This window comes from Mus caroli, chromosome 1, assembly GCF_900094665.2.
Source record: "Mus caroli chromosome 1, CAROLI_EIJ_v1.1, whole genome shotgun sequence".
Classification (NCBI taxonomy): domain Eukaryota; kingdom Metazoa; phylum Chordata; class Mammalia; order Rodentia; family Muridae; genus Mus; species Mus caroli.
In genome coordinates this window covers 16454466-16467909 of record NC_034570.1, presented here as the reverse complement: position 1 = coordinate 16467909, position 13444 = coordinate 16454466, and the positions used below count along the sequence as shown (strand labels likewise).

The 13444-nt window shown below is 44.3% G+C and overlaps 1 protein-coding gene and 1 non-coding gene across 3 annotated transcripts in view; one reads left to right on the top strand and one right to left on the bottom strand.

Annotated features, from left to right (window-relative positions):
• The window catches only part of Paqr8 (progestin and adipoQ receptor family member 8), a 45000-nt gene that overhangs the window by 13925 nt on the left and 17631 nt on the right, over positions 1–13444 (bottom strand). The window contains exon 1 of one of the 2 annotated variants that reach the window (XM_029482239.1): positions 3248–3297. The exons of the other annotated variant lie outside the window; for it this stretch is intronic. The gene's annotated coding sequence lies outside the window, so the exon portion shown is untranslated. Of the gene's footprint in view, positions 1–3247; positions 3298–13444 lie in introns of those variants that run through there. 2 annotated transcript variants of the gene reach the window in all.
• On the top strand, positions 5625–5753 carry LOC115032475. Its single transcript, XR_003838148.1, has one exon. It is a non-coding gene; the product is annotated as a small nucleolar RNA SNORA17 (small nucleolar RNA).

Here is a 13444-nt window from a genome sequence, read left to right as displayed (position 1 = left end):
ACAGATGCAAGCCTTCCTAGCAGCCGTATGCTTTACATTAACCCTTCTGCAGTTCATGGGCTACACACTTCAAAGGGTCCCCAGATCTGGCCTATTTATTTGCTATAAATTCGAGCAAATCACTTGATTCTCAGTTTTTCTTTAGGAAATGTAGAGGAGGCTTTAATTCAATTCTGAGTTACCAGGAAGCTGTCTTCAGGCAATTTCGATGTCTCTCCCTCTTAGAATGCTCACCTAACAGTTTCACATGCTATGGCCAGATGCACACATAATTTCACTACTGTGGTAGAGAGAGCTTTGTCCCTCCAGCCCAGGTTCTTTGAGTCTGTAACATGGTCTTATTCCTCCTTTCTGATGGTTGTAACTAGCAGAGAAAAGGGACTCTAGGATTCATCAATAGATAACAACTATTCAAAGACAAAATGAAAGAAGACACCCTTTGCCTGCTTCAAAAGATACAGTCAATACATAGGTGGCTCACACCTACAATCCCAGCATTTAGAAAGATGAGGCAGGAAGGCTGTCATACGTTCAAAGCCAGCCTGGCCTATTTAGTGAATTCAAGACTAGCCTGGGTTATATGGCAAGACTTGGACAGAGATAGCTAAAAACAATGGTGGCTGGCAAGATGGTTTAGTGAGTAAAGGCATTTGCTGCTGAGCCTAATGACCTAAGTTCAATTCCTGGGGACTCACATGGTAACAGGATAGAACCAGCTCTCAAACTTGTCCCTTTACTTTCATAGTGGCTCCGTGACACACTCCTGCTCACACCCATGCAGTGAATTTTTGGCAATGAAATCACAGTATGTTTTACAACAGTGAACAGCGTTTGCATGGGGCACTGGAACCTGTGTCTGGTTCATCTACATGGTAGATAGCTATAACCATCTTTAAATTGCTGACTGAATTTCAGACCACCAGCCTGCTTTTACTCTTTCATCTTCTGTCACTGGTAATTTTGTGTCCCAAGAGGGCCTAATAAAGATTCAGGGAATGGAGATCTAGGCTTGGAAAAGGCCAATAACGCCAGAGATGAGAGACAAGGGAAGAGTCGGGGACCTAATTTCTTATTCTTGGTGCACAGGGAAAGCCAGAACAGCCTGTCCTGGTTGTCTGCGCAAGCCACTCACTCCACACTGCCAATGTTACTGTACCCCACTGTGCCTGCAAAGAGCTGCTTCCTGCTTAAACTCAGGCTCTGAAAGAATCTCTCTGTGACACTGAGGACAGCCTCAGACAGAACCAGTCAAGTCCTGGCATTTCAGGTTGCCATAGCATAATATCACAAACCAAAGGGGTTTTTAAACAGCAAATATTTATTTCTCACAGCTGTGGAAGTTTGAAGGCCAAGAACAAGGTGCTAACAGGCTTACTGCCTGGTAAGTGTTCACCTCTGACATACAGACAGCTCTCCTGTAGCTGGGCCCCGGCAGGGCACCAAAGCCATGCAGCTTCCTTTTATTAGGTAATCAGTGTCTTTTATTAGGTTATCAATGCCATTCAGCTCCTAACACCCTCATAGTGGGATGCGGATTAGAACTTACGGATTTGGGGGGGAACACTTTAAGTCTATAACACCATAATGTTAGTTAGACGCTGACTTGCTTGTTCTCCTTGACTTGGAAGTGGTGAGCTTCGCCAAAATGTATAAGGAAGTTGTCCAAACATCTTTAATTTTAATTAATTAACTTGAGCTTGCTATGCAAGCATGCTATCACAAAAATGTCTCTTCATCATAGTTTGAGGCTCTTGACTGAGAATAGGTGAGAGCCAGAGTACTGAAGCCTTAAAGCAAACGGACAATACTGCACAGATAGACCCTGCTCTCCCATTCCAAGAGTTCAACGACTTGAGTGTATATGTGTATATATATATATATATATATATATATATACACACACACATATATATATATCCACCACAAACTAACAAGTATATCTAGATAGCAAGAGGGGTGACCTCTGAGTTGACACTGGGTGAGGACTCCTGGCAATCCGCCATTAGCACTACCCAGACCCTCTTTCCCCAGGTTACTCTGTGAGAGCTTTCTTAAAGGCACCTCTGAAGTCACTAGTCATCTCAGTGCAGCCTTTTCCTTAACTGTAAGTAGCAATCATAACCAGTGTCGTTGACATGATTAGAAGTCACTGGCTATGTGATGGAGGGACTTCGTTTGAAACGTCAGCTAGTTTAGATTAGTAAATGCTGCCACACAGGTACAGCTTTCTGCTTCCTTACACTAACTGCTTACTGGCTGCCCTGCGCTGTCTACAAAGGTGGATGCTATTTATCATCAGGGTTACTTTAGCTCCAAGATAGTGGGTTTATACTTCCTTCTGCTGATTACCATGGCCCTGACGCCTATCAGTGTCTTTGTACAACATGTGTTCCTTATAACTTCCAGTCCTCCCTCTCTTAGTCCAACCACGTGACTTGAGCCTTTGGCGTCCCAATACAAATATGACCCAGGGCCAGCCAGTTCTCTTAATCACTAGCCAGCACACCGTAGCCCCCATTCTTCCCTCATTACCATTAACAGAGTCTGCCTGCCTGTTCCCACCCGAATTATAGTTTCTTTTCTTTTTGTTTTTCCATTTTCTTCTTTCTTCTTGTATGGTGTGCCGTGGGAAGTCCTAACATGTTGTGAGACCATTATGGGTCCTAGCTTTTTAACCATGACTTCCCTTTATCCGCCTATCTGTCCTCGACAGCACCACAAACAAATGTCTGGCATACCTACTTTTGTTATTAGCATGGCTAATTTCTTACTTACAGACCCTTGAAGTCTAGACTGAAATCCATCACCAGGTTTGGTGGTTCAGGCTTATATTCCCAGCGACTTAGGAGCCAGAGGCAGAAGGAGCAGAAGTTCAAAGCTGGCTACCCTCGTGTCATCTCGAGTCTGTGCACTTCAGTGAGATCCTGTCTCAAAACCAAAACTAAGACCGTAGGGACTATATAGGCTTTAAAGATTTCTAGATATGAAAATGTAAACAAGTTTTAGCATATTAAAAAACAAAACAAAACAAAACAACCTGTTCTTTCTGAGCCAGGTGGGTGGTGAGTTGAAGGCCAGTCTGGTCTATAGATTGAGTTCCTGGGCCAGCAGGGCTACATAGAGAAATCCTGTCTCAAACAAACAAACAAACAAACAAACAAACCTGTCCTTTCTGACAAGATAAAGTATGTTCTGGGTCGGATGACCATAGTGAAAACCTGCTGCTGTTTAGTTTATGTCTACAGACCTGCATCCTGCGCCAGCAACACCGACGGTGACAGTTTCCTGGCTGTTCTTGGCCTGAGTTCTATCTTATTTGATTGGCTAAAACTCAGATTAAAAAAAAAAAAAAGGGNGGGGGGCGGGGTCTGGCGGCTCCAAACCTTCTGGTAACTTGCAGCTTCTCAGCTGCCGAGGAAAGCTCACATTCCCGACCTTGGCAGTCAAAGCATTTCCATGCCCCAACCCTGGTGTACATCTGTGGGCCTCGTCCTTCTCTGAATTCAGGAAGGAGAGTAAACAGAACAGAGCACCAGAGGCCATAGATTTCTGTCTCTGTGTCTCTCTCTCTGTATCTGACTCTCTCTGTGACTATCTATTCCATCCTCCAGTGTGTGTGTCTGTGCGTGCATGCTTGTGTGCATGTGTGTGTGCGTGTGTAACACGAAGTCCCCATCATATCCTAGGATAGCCTGTAGCTACTAAGACAAGTTGTTCTTGAATTTTGAACTCACGGCTGCCTTCCTACCATGGCATACTGGGCTCCCAGGGACATTCGGACATCATCTGCTGTACCCAATGCTCCGTGACTTTCTCTTACTTGAACTTCTGGTTTTCCAAGTACTGCGATTCCAGGAGGGTGCCACCAATGTCCATGCACTTCATTTTAGAATTATTAAATAGTTCAAGTGTATAGACAATAAACAAGGGTTTGTCAAATCTTAGTGTGTTGTATTTGCCTCAGATTTTAAATAGATGCATGAGTGTAGATGTGTGCACCTTTCTTCTAGTCATCAATCTCCCAGTAAGATGGATTCAGCGGAAACCTCTTTTCCTCCCCAGCTACAGTTGCTATGTACTGAATTGGTTGTTCATCGACTACTGTTTTCTCTTGAAGACATTACGAAATTATGGATAAGTATTAACATTAATGATAATATCAAAATGTTGCGAAATTACACATCCACAAATATTATATCCTGTAGTATATTTTAACCCTTATGTTATTCTCACTTGTTCTACAGCCTCCTTCTGTCATTTAGTATTGTTTATTTTTCCATTAATCATTTTATAATCTGTATTTGACTTATTTTCCCATATGACCACTTCTCATTGGCTAAGTATACCACAATTCCTTTGACCACCCTCTTGTGAATAAACGGTTTGTTTCTAGATATTTATTTTGACAAACAAATCTGAGTGGTCACATCTTTTAAGTAGATGCTCAACTGGGGCTTCCTTTTTGGGGTCTTCGTCTAAGCCAATCTCTTTACTGGGTGTGACTTTCTCCATATTTGTGAATTTTATCCATCTCTGAAGGCACCTCTCTGACGCTAGCTCACCATGTTCTCCAAAGCATGAAGCCAAAGCAACACCTTCCTCTGTCTAGCCTCAGCAAATAGCCTGCATTTCTTTTAGTTTGATGGCCCATTCAGACACAGTCTTGTTCTGTACTTATCTGGGTGTTTCTTCTACACCCACACGAGGCTGTGATTTCTTAGCGATAAATACTGTGTTACATGGGATTAAATTCCTTTTCCTCTCGAGTGAGAACCCAGAGTGTCTGCTGAATTCACTGGACTTTTACTCTTTCGCTCCTTTCTTAGTTAGGGTTTCTATTGCTGCAATGAAATACCAGGGCCAAAAAGCAGTTCTGGGAGGAAAGGGTTTATTCAGCTTACACTTTCCACATTGCTGTTCATCACCAAAGGAAGTGAGGACAGGAACTCAAACAGGGCCGGCTCCTGGAGGCAGGAGCTGATGCAGAGGCCATGGAGGGGTACCACTGTAAGGCTTGATCCTCCTGGCTTGCTCAGCCTGCTTTCTTATAACCCGGGACCCAGGACGACCAACCCAGAGATGGCACCACTCACAATGGGTCGGGGCCCTCCCACATTGATCACTAGTTGAGAAAATGCCTTACAGCTGGATCTCACGGGGCAGTTGCTCAACTGAGGCTCCTTTCTCCCTGTTGATTCTAACTCCTGTCAAACTGACGAGCACACACACGCACACGCACACGCACACATCCGCCCAGAATAGCTACTAAGTCCTGCTTTCCCACTGATAGAGATCTATCAGAGTAAGCCGTTGCTACATTCGCATGTGATCATTTGACCCTGGGGTAAGACAACTTGCTCTATTCCCAGCATTGTCTGCTGAGAGAAACCAGAGGTACTGGAAGTTTTCTGGACTCAATAACCAGAGAGAGATGATTGTGCACAGCTGGTTATGCACAAAGATGAAGAAAATACCCCTTTTCTTTCTTTACTGTGAAAGCACCTAGGTTGGAAAGCATGCACCAAGAATCTTATCCAGTGACAGGGATGTGGATCCGTGTAAAGCATATACTTAGTGTGCACGAAGCCTCAGGTTCAATCCCCTGTATAAGAAATAAAAGGAGGCCTGCCACGAGAGGCATTGCAGATGTGGCTAATGTGTCACGTGTGTCAGGAGGTGGCAGAGAGGAGAAAGTCTACATTATACTCACTGTTCTGACTTAGGAACGTCTGAATGATTAGTAGCCTAACATTCTTTGGGGGGAAAAAAAAAAGCAAGCCTGAGACGACAAACAATCCCATTCCAGGCAGGTCTGAATGGGCGCCCAAGATGGAGAGCAAGCTGGAGACTAGAAGAACCCACCTTGGACCTTTAGCCCACCTTCAGCCTCAGTTGGGAGGAAGCTGGGACAACTCTCACAAGCGGCCACTCAGGCAGCCAGTGAGGAGCAAGCCTGAGATGACCACCAGACTCACTCCACGGGGCCCAGACAGGAAAATAGCCTGAAATAACCATCTGTCTGGTCCCACAGGCTTGAAGGAGCACATCATGCCCAAGATGACCCCTGCCTGGTGCCCTGATGTACGACCAAGGCATAACACTCCTGAGACTGCTCCTGAAAGATCCCACACAATTTGAGTGTTGCAGGTGAGCTAGCCCCAAGGATATGAGCATGGGAGAGCTGACCCTACCACTCATCTCTGGTGCGATAGCATGGATGAAGGAGAGATCTCCTCCGCCTTCACCCATCACCATCTGTGGCAGGCGGGAGACCTGACCCTGGGGTCATGAGAGCAAGAGAACTGGCTCGGCCCCTCACCAGTGCTAGCACTTGGGAGAGCAGGCCCTGCACTCACCTGGGCAGCAGGGTTGAGCTGGCTCTGGTTGTGGGGGTTGCTGGTGAGTCAGCCCTAAGGGCATAAGAGCAGGAGAGCCTACAGGCTAGCCAGCTTAGATACCTCTCATGCCCAGATCCATGGCTTTGAATTGGCCCACCCCAACATCCACCCCATCAATGAACTGCTGGAATCCATAAAGAGGCTGGTCCTACAGATTCAAACCTATGGAATCTCCATGACACAGGGCAGCAACAGGGTATCCAAGCGGAGTCCCAGTGAGCTTCCAGTAGTGATAAAGTAGCAGAAGCCAGAGGCCTTATACCAGACTCATTACAATGAACATTTGCAAGCAAAGAAGTGTGGGCAAAAGGCAAAAGTGTGGGATATACTGTGACACACTATAGCTTCCACAGGAAATGTTTATGCCTCTGTTGTGAGGGAGGTTGAAAGGGTGGAGGGAAGAGGAGGGGAGGGGGAGATGAATGGGATCGGGATGCAGGATGTGACATTCATAAAGAACCAATAAAAAGTAAAAGAAAGAGAGAGAGAGAGAGAGAGAGAGAGAGAGAGAGAGGAAGGGAAGAGAGAAGGGAAGGAGGAAGGGAAGGAAATGGAAGGGGAAGGGAGAGAAAGGAAGGCTCGAGAGGAAGAAAGGAAGGAACAGGTTGAAGGAGAGAGGAAGAGAGGAAAGAATTTTGTTTATAAACTAAAGGAAGTCAAACATTAGGCAGACTGGTTACCAAAAACTGGAATAGGGACCATTTTCAAGGTTGGTGGAATATTTTTTTCAACTATGACCGTCATAGTGTGGAAAGGACACATGTTGAAAGAGCCTGTTTCTACCCCTCCCCATCCCTGCAGTGCAGTTTCAGAACCCCTGTCTAGAGAGCAGGATTGTGGGAGGGGCAAAGTCATTGGCCACCCCTCGTGTGAACCTCCTCCTCACGGTCAGAATGTGGTTGCCAGAAATCTTCCTGATTGCAGAGCAGAGATTCAAGCTGAGCATACCATTTTCTTATCACATCTAGAAAAGTGATATCAAAACTGAGTTGTGGGAATCAGTTGAAGACGGCAAAGAAAGGATGCCGGTCTCTTCCTAATTTTGTCATAAGTACAAAGTGTTGTCTTAAACAGTGGTAAGTTGATACCATTTACACTGGTCTCCTAAGTTCACCATAAAACACAACCAGGTCACAGACTTTTCTAGGCGGCTCCTCGTTCCATGTCCCATGATATATCAGGTAAAGAGTAACTGAAATAAGAATATCTGAGCTTCCTCCTTACTTAGATGTTCATAGGAGGTCAGAAGAAGCTTTGCAAATCCCAAGGTTATGAGGGACTTACAATTCATACTGAAAATGAATGTTTTCTCAGCTCCCAGGAAGCCAAGCCTCCCCAGGCTCAATAACAACCTGAAAAACCAAGATAAAAAGAAAGAAACAAAGGAAATCACACCTCTGGTTTTTTTGCTTCTAGGCTCTAGTTCAACTTCGGAAAGGGTCACAAGCATTTATCATTGCAGTCATCTGACCTGTGGTCTCAGGTGACATCTCATTAAAGCCAGTGCAGGTGCCACCTGAGCGCCTGGATTGTCTTTCTAACCAAGCTGAAAAGTGGCCAACCCCAGCTTCAACCTCAGCTACCTCCCAGTGACACTGCCTGAACATTGTCTGCACTTTGCCACAGCGCCCACGCCCATGGGCCCTGGAAGATTTAGTCTTAGATTAAGATTACCATGGCTGCCAGGAGATAAACAAGTCCTCTCAGGCCTTCCTCAAACCTACCCTTCTCAAGGAGCTACGCAGCCACCCTCCTGATTTAAAGCTGCTTGGCACTCCACCAGGCACCACACTCTGCCCCGTTTCATATCAGGTTTACTCCTTGTAGCTTAATGTATTACTTTCCCGCTGTGTGTTCAAGTACACAAAGTTTACCAACTTAACCTCTTTGTCTTCTTCCTGTCCTCCTCCTCATCTTTTCTTCCTTCTCCTCTTCTTTCTTCCTCCTCCCTCCTCCTCCTCCTCCCCTTCTCCTCTCCCTCCCATTCCTCTCCTCTTCCTCCTCCTCCTCTTCTGTCTTTTTCTCCCAACCTTGTTCCTTATTCTTCTTCCAGAGTCTCATTATTTAGCCCAGACGGTCTCAAAACTCCCACCCAGGCTGCTAAGCCCTGACATCACAGACATGCACCGCTGATTTCAGTGTCCCATCTCTTCCCTTCTCAGAATGTAGTTAAGCACACTCATTTGTCTAAACCACCACTCTTTCTCTCCTGCAAAACAAAGCCCAATATCTCCTGCACAGGTCTCCCTCCTCTCTTCTCTCTGGCCCCGGAAACTATTTTTTGTTTTATGTACTCTTTTTGGGACTTCATATTCATGGACTCAAAATCTTTTTATAAGTGACATTTCTTTTTCTTTTTTTTTTCTTAGCACACTTTTTAATATATCTATGAAGTAAATCCTGGAAGATTAATTGCTAAGACTATATGCATTTGAACTCCGATGACTGCAATTCTGTCTTCCAAAAATTATTGAGCCAATTTATAATTCAACCAACAATATTTGAAAGTAGTTTGCTGGGAGCATTCAGTCAAGGCAAAGGTACTTGACTCCAAACCTAATAACCTGAATTTAATCCTTAGAATCCACAGAGCACATGGAGAGAACTGACCCCCACAAAGTGGGGCGTCTGCAGGCTCCTCTTAGGGCAAGTACACCCATATGTACACATACACACTTGAGAGACAGAGATATGGACACACATACACAAATTAACAGAAAAAAAAAACCAGCTTTCTATATCCTTACCAAAGGAACATTACAGCTTTTTATTGGGGTTCAATGAATAGTATTACTTATAAGTGACATTGCACTTGGCACCATGCCCCCTGGTTTCAGCCATGTGTGTAGTGTGTGTCAACACTTCTTTGAGGGTCAACATTGTGTGTGTACGTCATGCTTTGTCTACATGGTCGTCTGTCGATAGAGGAGTCATCCCACCCTTTTGGCTATTGAGAGTGACGTTGCTGTGACTGTGGTGGATAAATATCTTCTCAGTCCTGTGCTTCCAGTCCTTTGCTACACACATACCCTGAAGTGGGATTTCTGGATAATAGTAATTTCATTTTAAATATTCTCACCACACCATCCTCAATGACAGCTGCAATTTTTGTTATTCGCCAGAATGTTCCAATTTCTGCACAGCTTCAATACTGGTTTCTTTTCTGTTTTTCTCTCTTAAGAGTATTACTCTATTTGTATCAGTGCATCCTAACCCCTGCATGTGTATCTGTGTATTTCATGCATGTAATGTCTGTAGGGCATCAGATTCTTTGCATATTGGAGTTACAAATGTTTATGTGATCCATGTGGATTCTAGGAACTGAACCTCAGTCCTCAGGAAGAGTAACTGGATGCCACTGAGCCATCTTTCTAGCCCCATTTTCTTAAACAGCAGCCATCTGAATGGATAGGAAACTAATACATTGTGTGTTATGTTTATTGTCTGTTCTTCCTAGCCTCTGTGCTAGCCCAGACTACAGGTTCCCTCAGCAAAGAAATCCTGGTCTGTCGTATTTACCATCACACCCTTGCCTAGAACAGTCCAAAGTACACAGTAAGTGCTCAGGGAATAGTCTCTGTATGAATGAATACACGGAAGTTGGGCCTGATAAAGCAAGCTTGTGATCCAGCCTGTTCAGGAGGCTGAGGCAGAAGGACTACAAGTTCAAGAACTGCCTGGGCTGCATGGTGAGCTCAAGTCAAGCCTGGACAGCTTAGCAACTGTACCTCAAAAAGTAAGAAATCAGCTGGGGATAAGATGCTCATTGGTACTGCCCTACACAGGCATACACAAGGCCTCCATTCAGTTCCCAGCACAAAAGCAAAACAAAACCAAGAATGACCTGAACGGGTAAGAGAAAGACAGAATGTCCTTTTCTGGTTTGAATGTCCAGTTTCAGCATTTCTGTGACCATGGCATGCCGAGGTTTATACTTACATACTACTTTATATAAGACATTTAGGGCTTTGGGGAAAATGTTTTCTCTATATAACACAAACTTGGTGAGTTTTTAATCTGTGCCATTATCTTCCTCACTATTGTTCGTAAATCTGAAGCCATGGAATGGTTGTGGGGAGCACACATTAAGCTGCCAGGAAAACCAGAGAGTCTGCGATTTGCAGAAAACTAGGCTGTCATATAGTAAGGGTCTGCTGCCCACTTGATGTAACTGTAACATCTCTGCTGAGCTGTAACAAAGCTATTTCAAACTGAACGTTCTCCAAAGACAACCAAGCTTCCCCAACTAACCTGCTTCTATCCTATGCTCCTTATTTATTTATTTATTTAGAGACAGAGTCTCAAGGAACCGAGGGCAGCCTCAAAATTCCCATGCAGCTGACAAAGGTCTTAAACTCCCAATCCTCCTGCCTCCATCTCCTGGAGGCCTTCACCATCACATCCAGCTTTCCTGTGCTCCTACCAGAAATGGGAGATGCCTTTTCCCATCTTTGCAACCGAGTGCCCTCTCTCCACCTGCAAACAAATTTTCATTAAGATCCACATACACCGAATATTCAGCCTATGCTAGGCAGTTGTAGGTCCATGGTATATATTAACTCTCCATTTCTTTTAACTAGATGACATAGAGTCTACTTAATTTTAGCTGTGATCTAGATAAGGGAACAAGTTAAGCCCTTTGTCCAAAATCACTCAGCGAGGAGGTAGTGAAGGCAAGAGTCATCTGGCTTCCAAGTTTGTCCACTAAGCTGCCGAGCTATTTCGGACACACTTTCTGTTTCAACCTTATTTCCTGGAAAGCACTACAAAATGTCTAAGTCGGCTTCCTTGATATGAGAACATGATTCTTACAATTCAGACCTGTCTACACCCTTCAACTCTATACGAATTTTGGCTACTGCCGGTAACAAGAGTGGCTTCTACAGTAGATCTAAGACTGCTGAGAGGTTAGGCTTAAGCAAAAGTCCTCATAGCACTTGATTTTCCTGCATTTTGATGTTTTATTTTCTTCTTGAAGTAGAACATGTTAGCAAAAATTTAATTGAAGGCTGTCCTAAACCAAATATATTCTAGTTGGTACATTCATTAATATCAAGTAGGCCCAATAGATAATATTATCTATTATCATCTATTTTGTTCTTTGGAGGATGTATTGGTGTTGGAAGTAAAGTAGGCTGGAAGGCAGATGGCCCAAGCTCTGCTCCTGTCATATTAAATGAAGCATATACTTTAAAATCTCCTCTACAGTCCTGCTAGCTCCAACAAAACTGGGAAGGATAAGAAAGGCTCAGCACCTGGCTGCAGCTGTCGAGACCACTAAGGGCTTGCAAACATCTCTTCTCAGTTTCAAACTTATTCCATATCTAATCACCCACATGAAGCCAGTTCGCCATCAGATGGACATTCAAATGAGATATATTTTAGCCAGATGTCCTAGCTTGTCCCTGTAATCCTAGCCCAGATCAGTCTGAGGCAGGAGGACAGCAGTCTGAGGCCAGCCTGAGCTCCAGAGTGTGGTCCTGTCTCAAGCAGAGCAAAGCAAAACAAAACTAAACAAAGATTCGGTTTAAAACCAAAAGGGCACACTATAAAGGTCCCTAGTTCCCTTTAGCAAACAAAGGAAACTGAACCCACGGAGCTGTTTGCAAGTCCAAACAGAAGCTAGGAACAGCCAAGTACTCAATGTTACCAGAAAATTCAAGGTCGGCACTTGCAACTTCATTTCCATCAACCCAGCGCTGCCTTTCACAAAGGACTGTCCTATATTCTGAAAGGTTGTATTCATTCCTGGCTCTCTATTTAAGCCTCATGCATAGAATCTGGTTACTTCAACGCTCCCAAATAGTGTTTGGTCTTTTCCCTTCTTCCTTTGGAAAACATTGGAAAAGACCCAGATTAAAAACAAAAAACAAAAAACAAAAAACAAAAACCAATGAGCTCAAAGAAATTTCTGCTAAAGACTTTTAGATAAGCACTAACACAGAGAAATATAACCTTAAGAGAGGGGAACATCCTCTAAATCCTACCTGATTTTAAACAAACAAACAAACAAACAAAAACATTTGGTCAAAGAAGTGCTCTCTCACCTACGCGGGCTTTGACTCCTCCCTTCGCCATTCCCAACACACCACTGAGTCCTTTCAAAAGGCATCTCTGTGGCTCCTGCAGCCAAATCAGACCATCTCCAAAGTGGATTTTGCTTTGCAGGGTGGGGGTGGGGGAGTGGCGGTGCTGTTAGTTAAAACAACCAAAAGCAGCAACAAAAAAAGCAAATCTCAGGCATCCCAGAGATGGCCCAACACGCTCTGTCAGTCTTCCTAGGGACAGCCAGTCCTTGTGAGGTCAAACATGCAAGCCCCTACCTACACAGCACAGCTGGTCAGCGGGGAAATGCTTTCTAGTAAGCGCCGACTCCCCTAAAGCATTCTTCCTATTGCACAATGGGTTCTGTGGGTTACACGAACTATTGCCGGGCACACAGCTAACAGTTTCTGTCAAGGAAATCTCACTTTCTTTCTCTTCCCCCGCCCCTTTGATTTTTTGAAACAGGGTTTCTCTGAGTATCACTGGCTGACCTGGAACTCACCTTGTAGACCATGCTGGCCTTGAACTCAGAAATCTGTGTTAGGATTAAAAGCACATGCGGCTACCTCCCGGCTGTGTCCCATTTTCTTAACACTTTGCAATTTCTTGAAAATCCATAGACTGTGAAAGACCTATTGTGGGTAGAAAGGGAGAATTCAACCCCCAGAGCCTGTAGGAAAGGTAAGCATTTGAAGTATTCTCTCTCGAGTTGGGGGCATAGTGGTACATGTAAGTTCCAGGACATCCAGGGTTACACAGAAGAAACCTGCCCCCACCAAACAAAACAAAACAAAACAAACAAACAACAAAACCAAAAAGGAAACAAAACAACTCTTAGCTGGGTCTGATTGTGTGTACCTTTAATCCCAGCACTCTTGAGAGTTCGAGGACAGCTAGGACTACGTAGAGAAACAAACCCTGTCTCAACATACAAACAAATGAATGTCTTTCCTGTCATCTGTATTCCAGAAGATGGTTTAGTTCCCTTGAGTGGTAAAGTT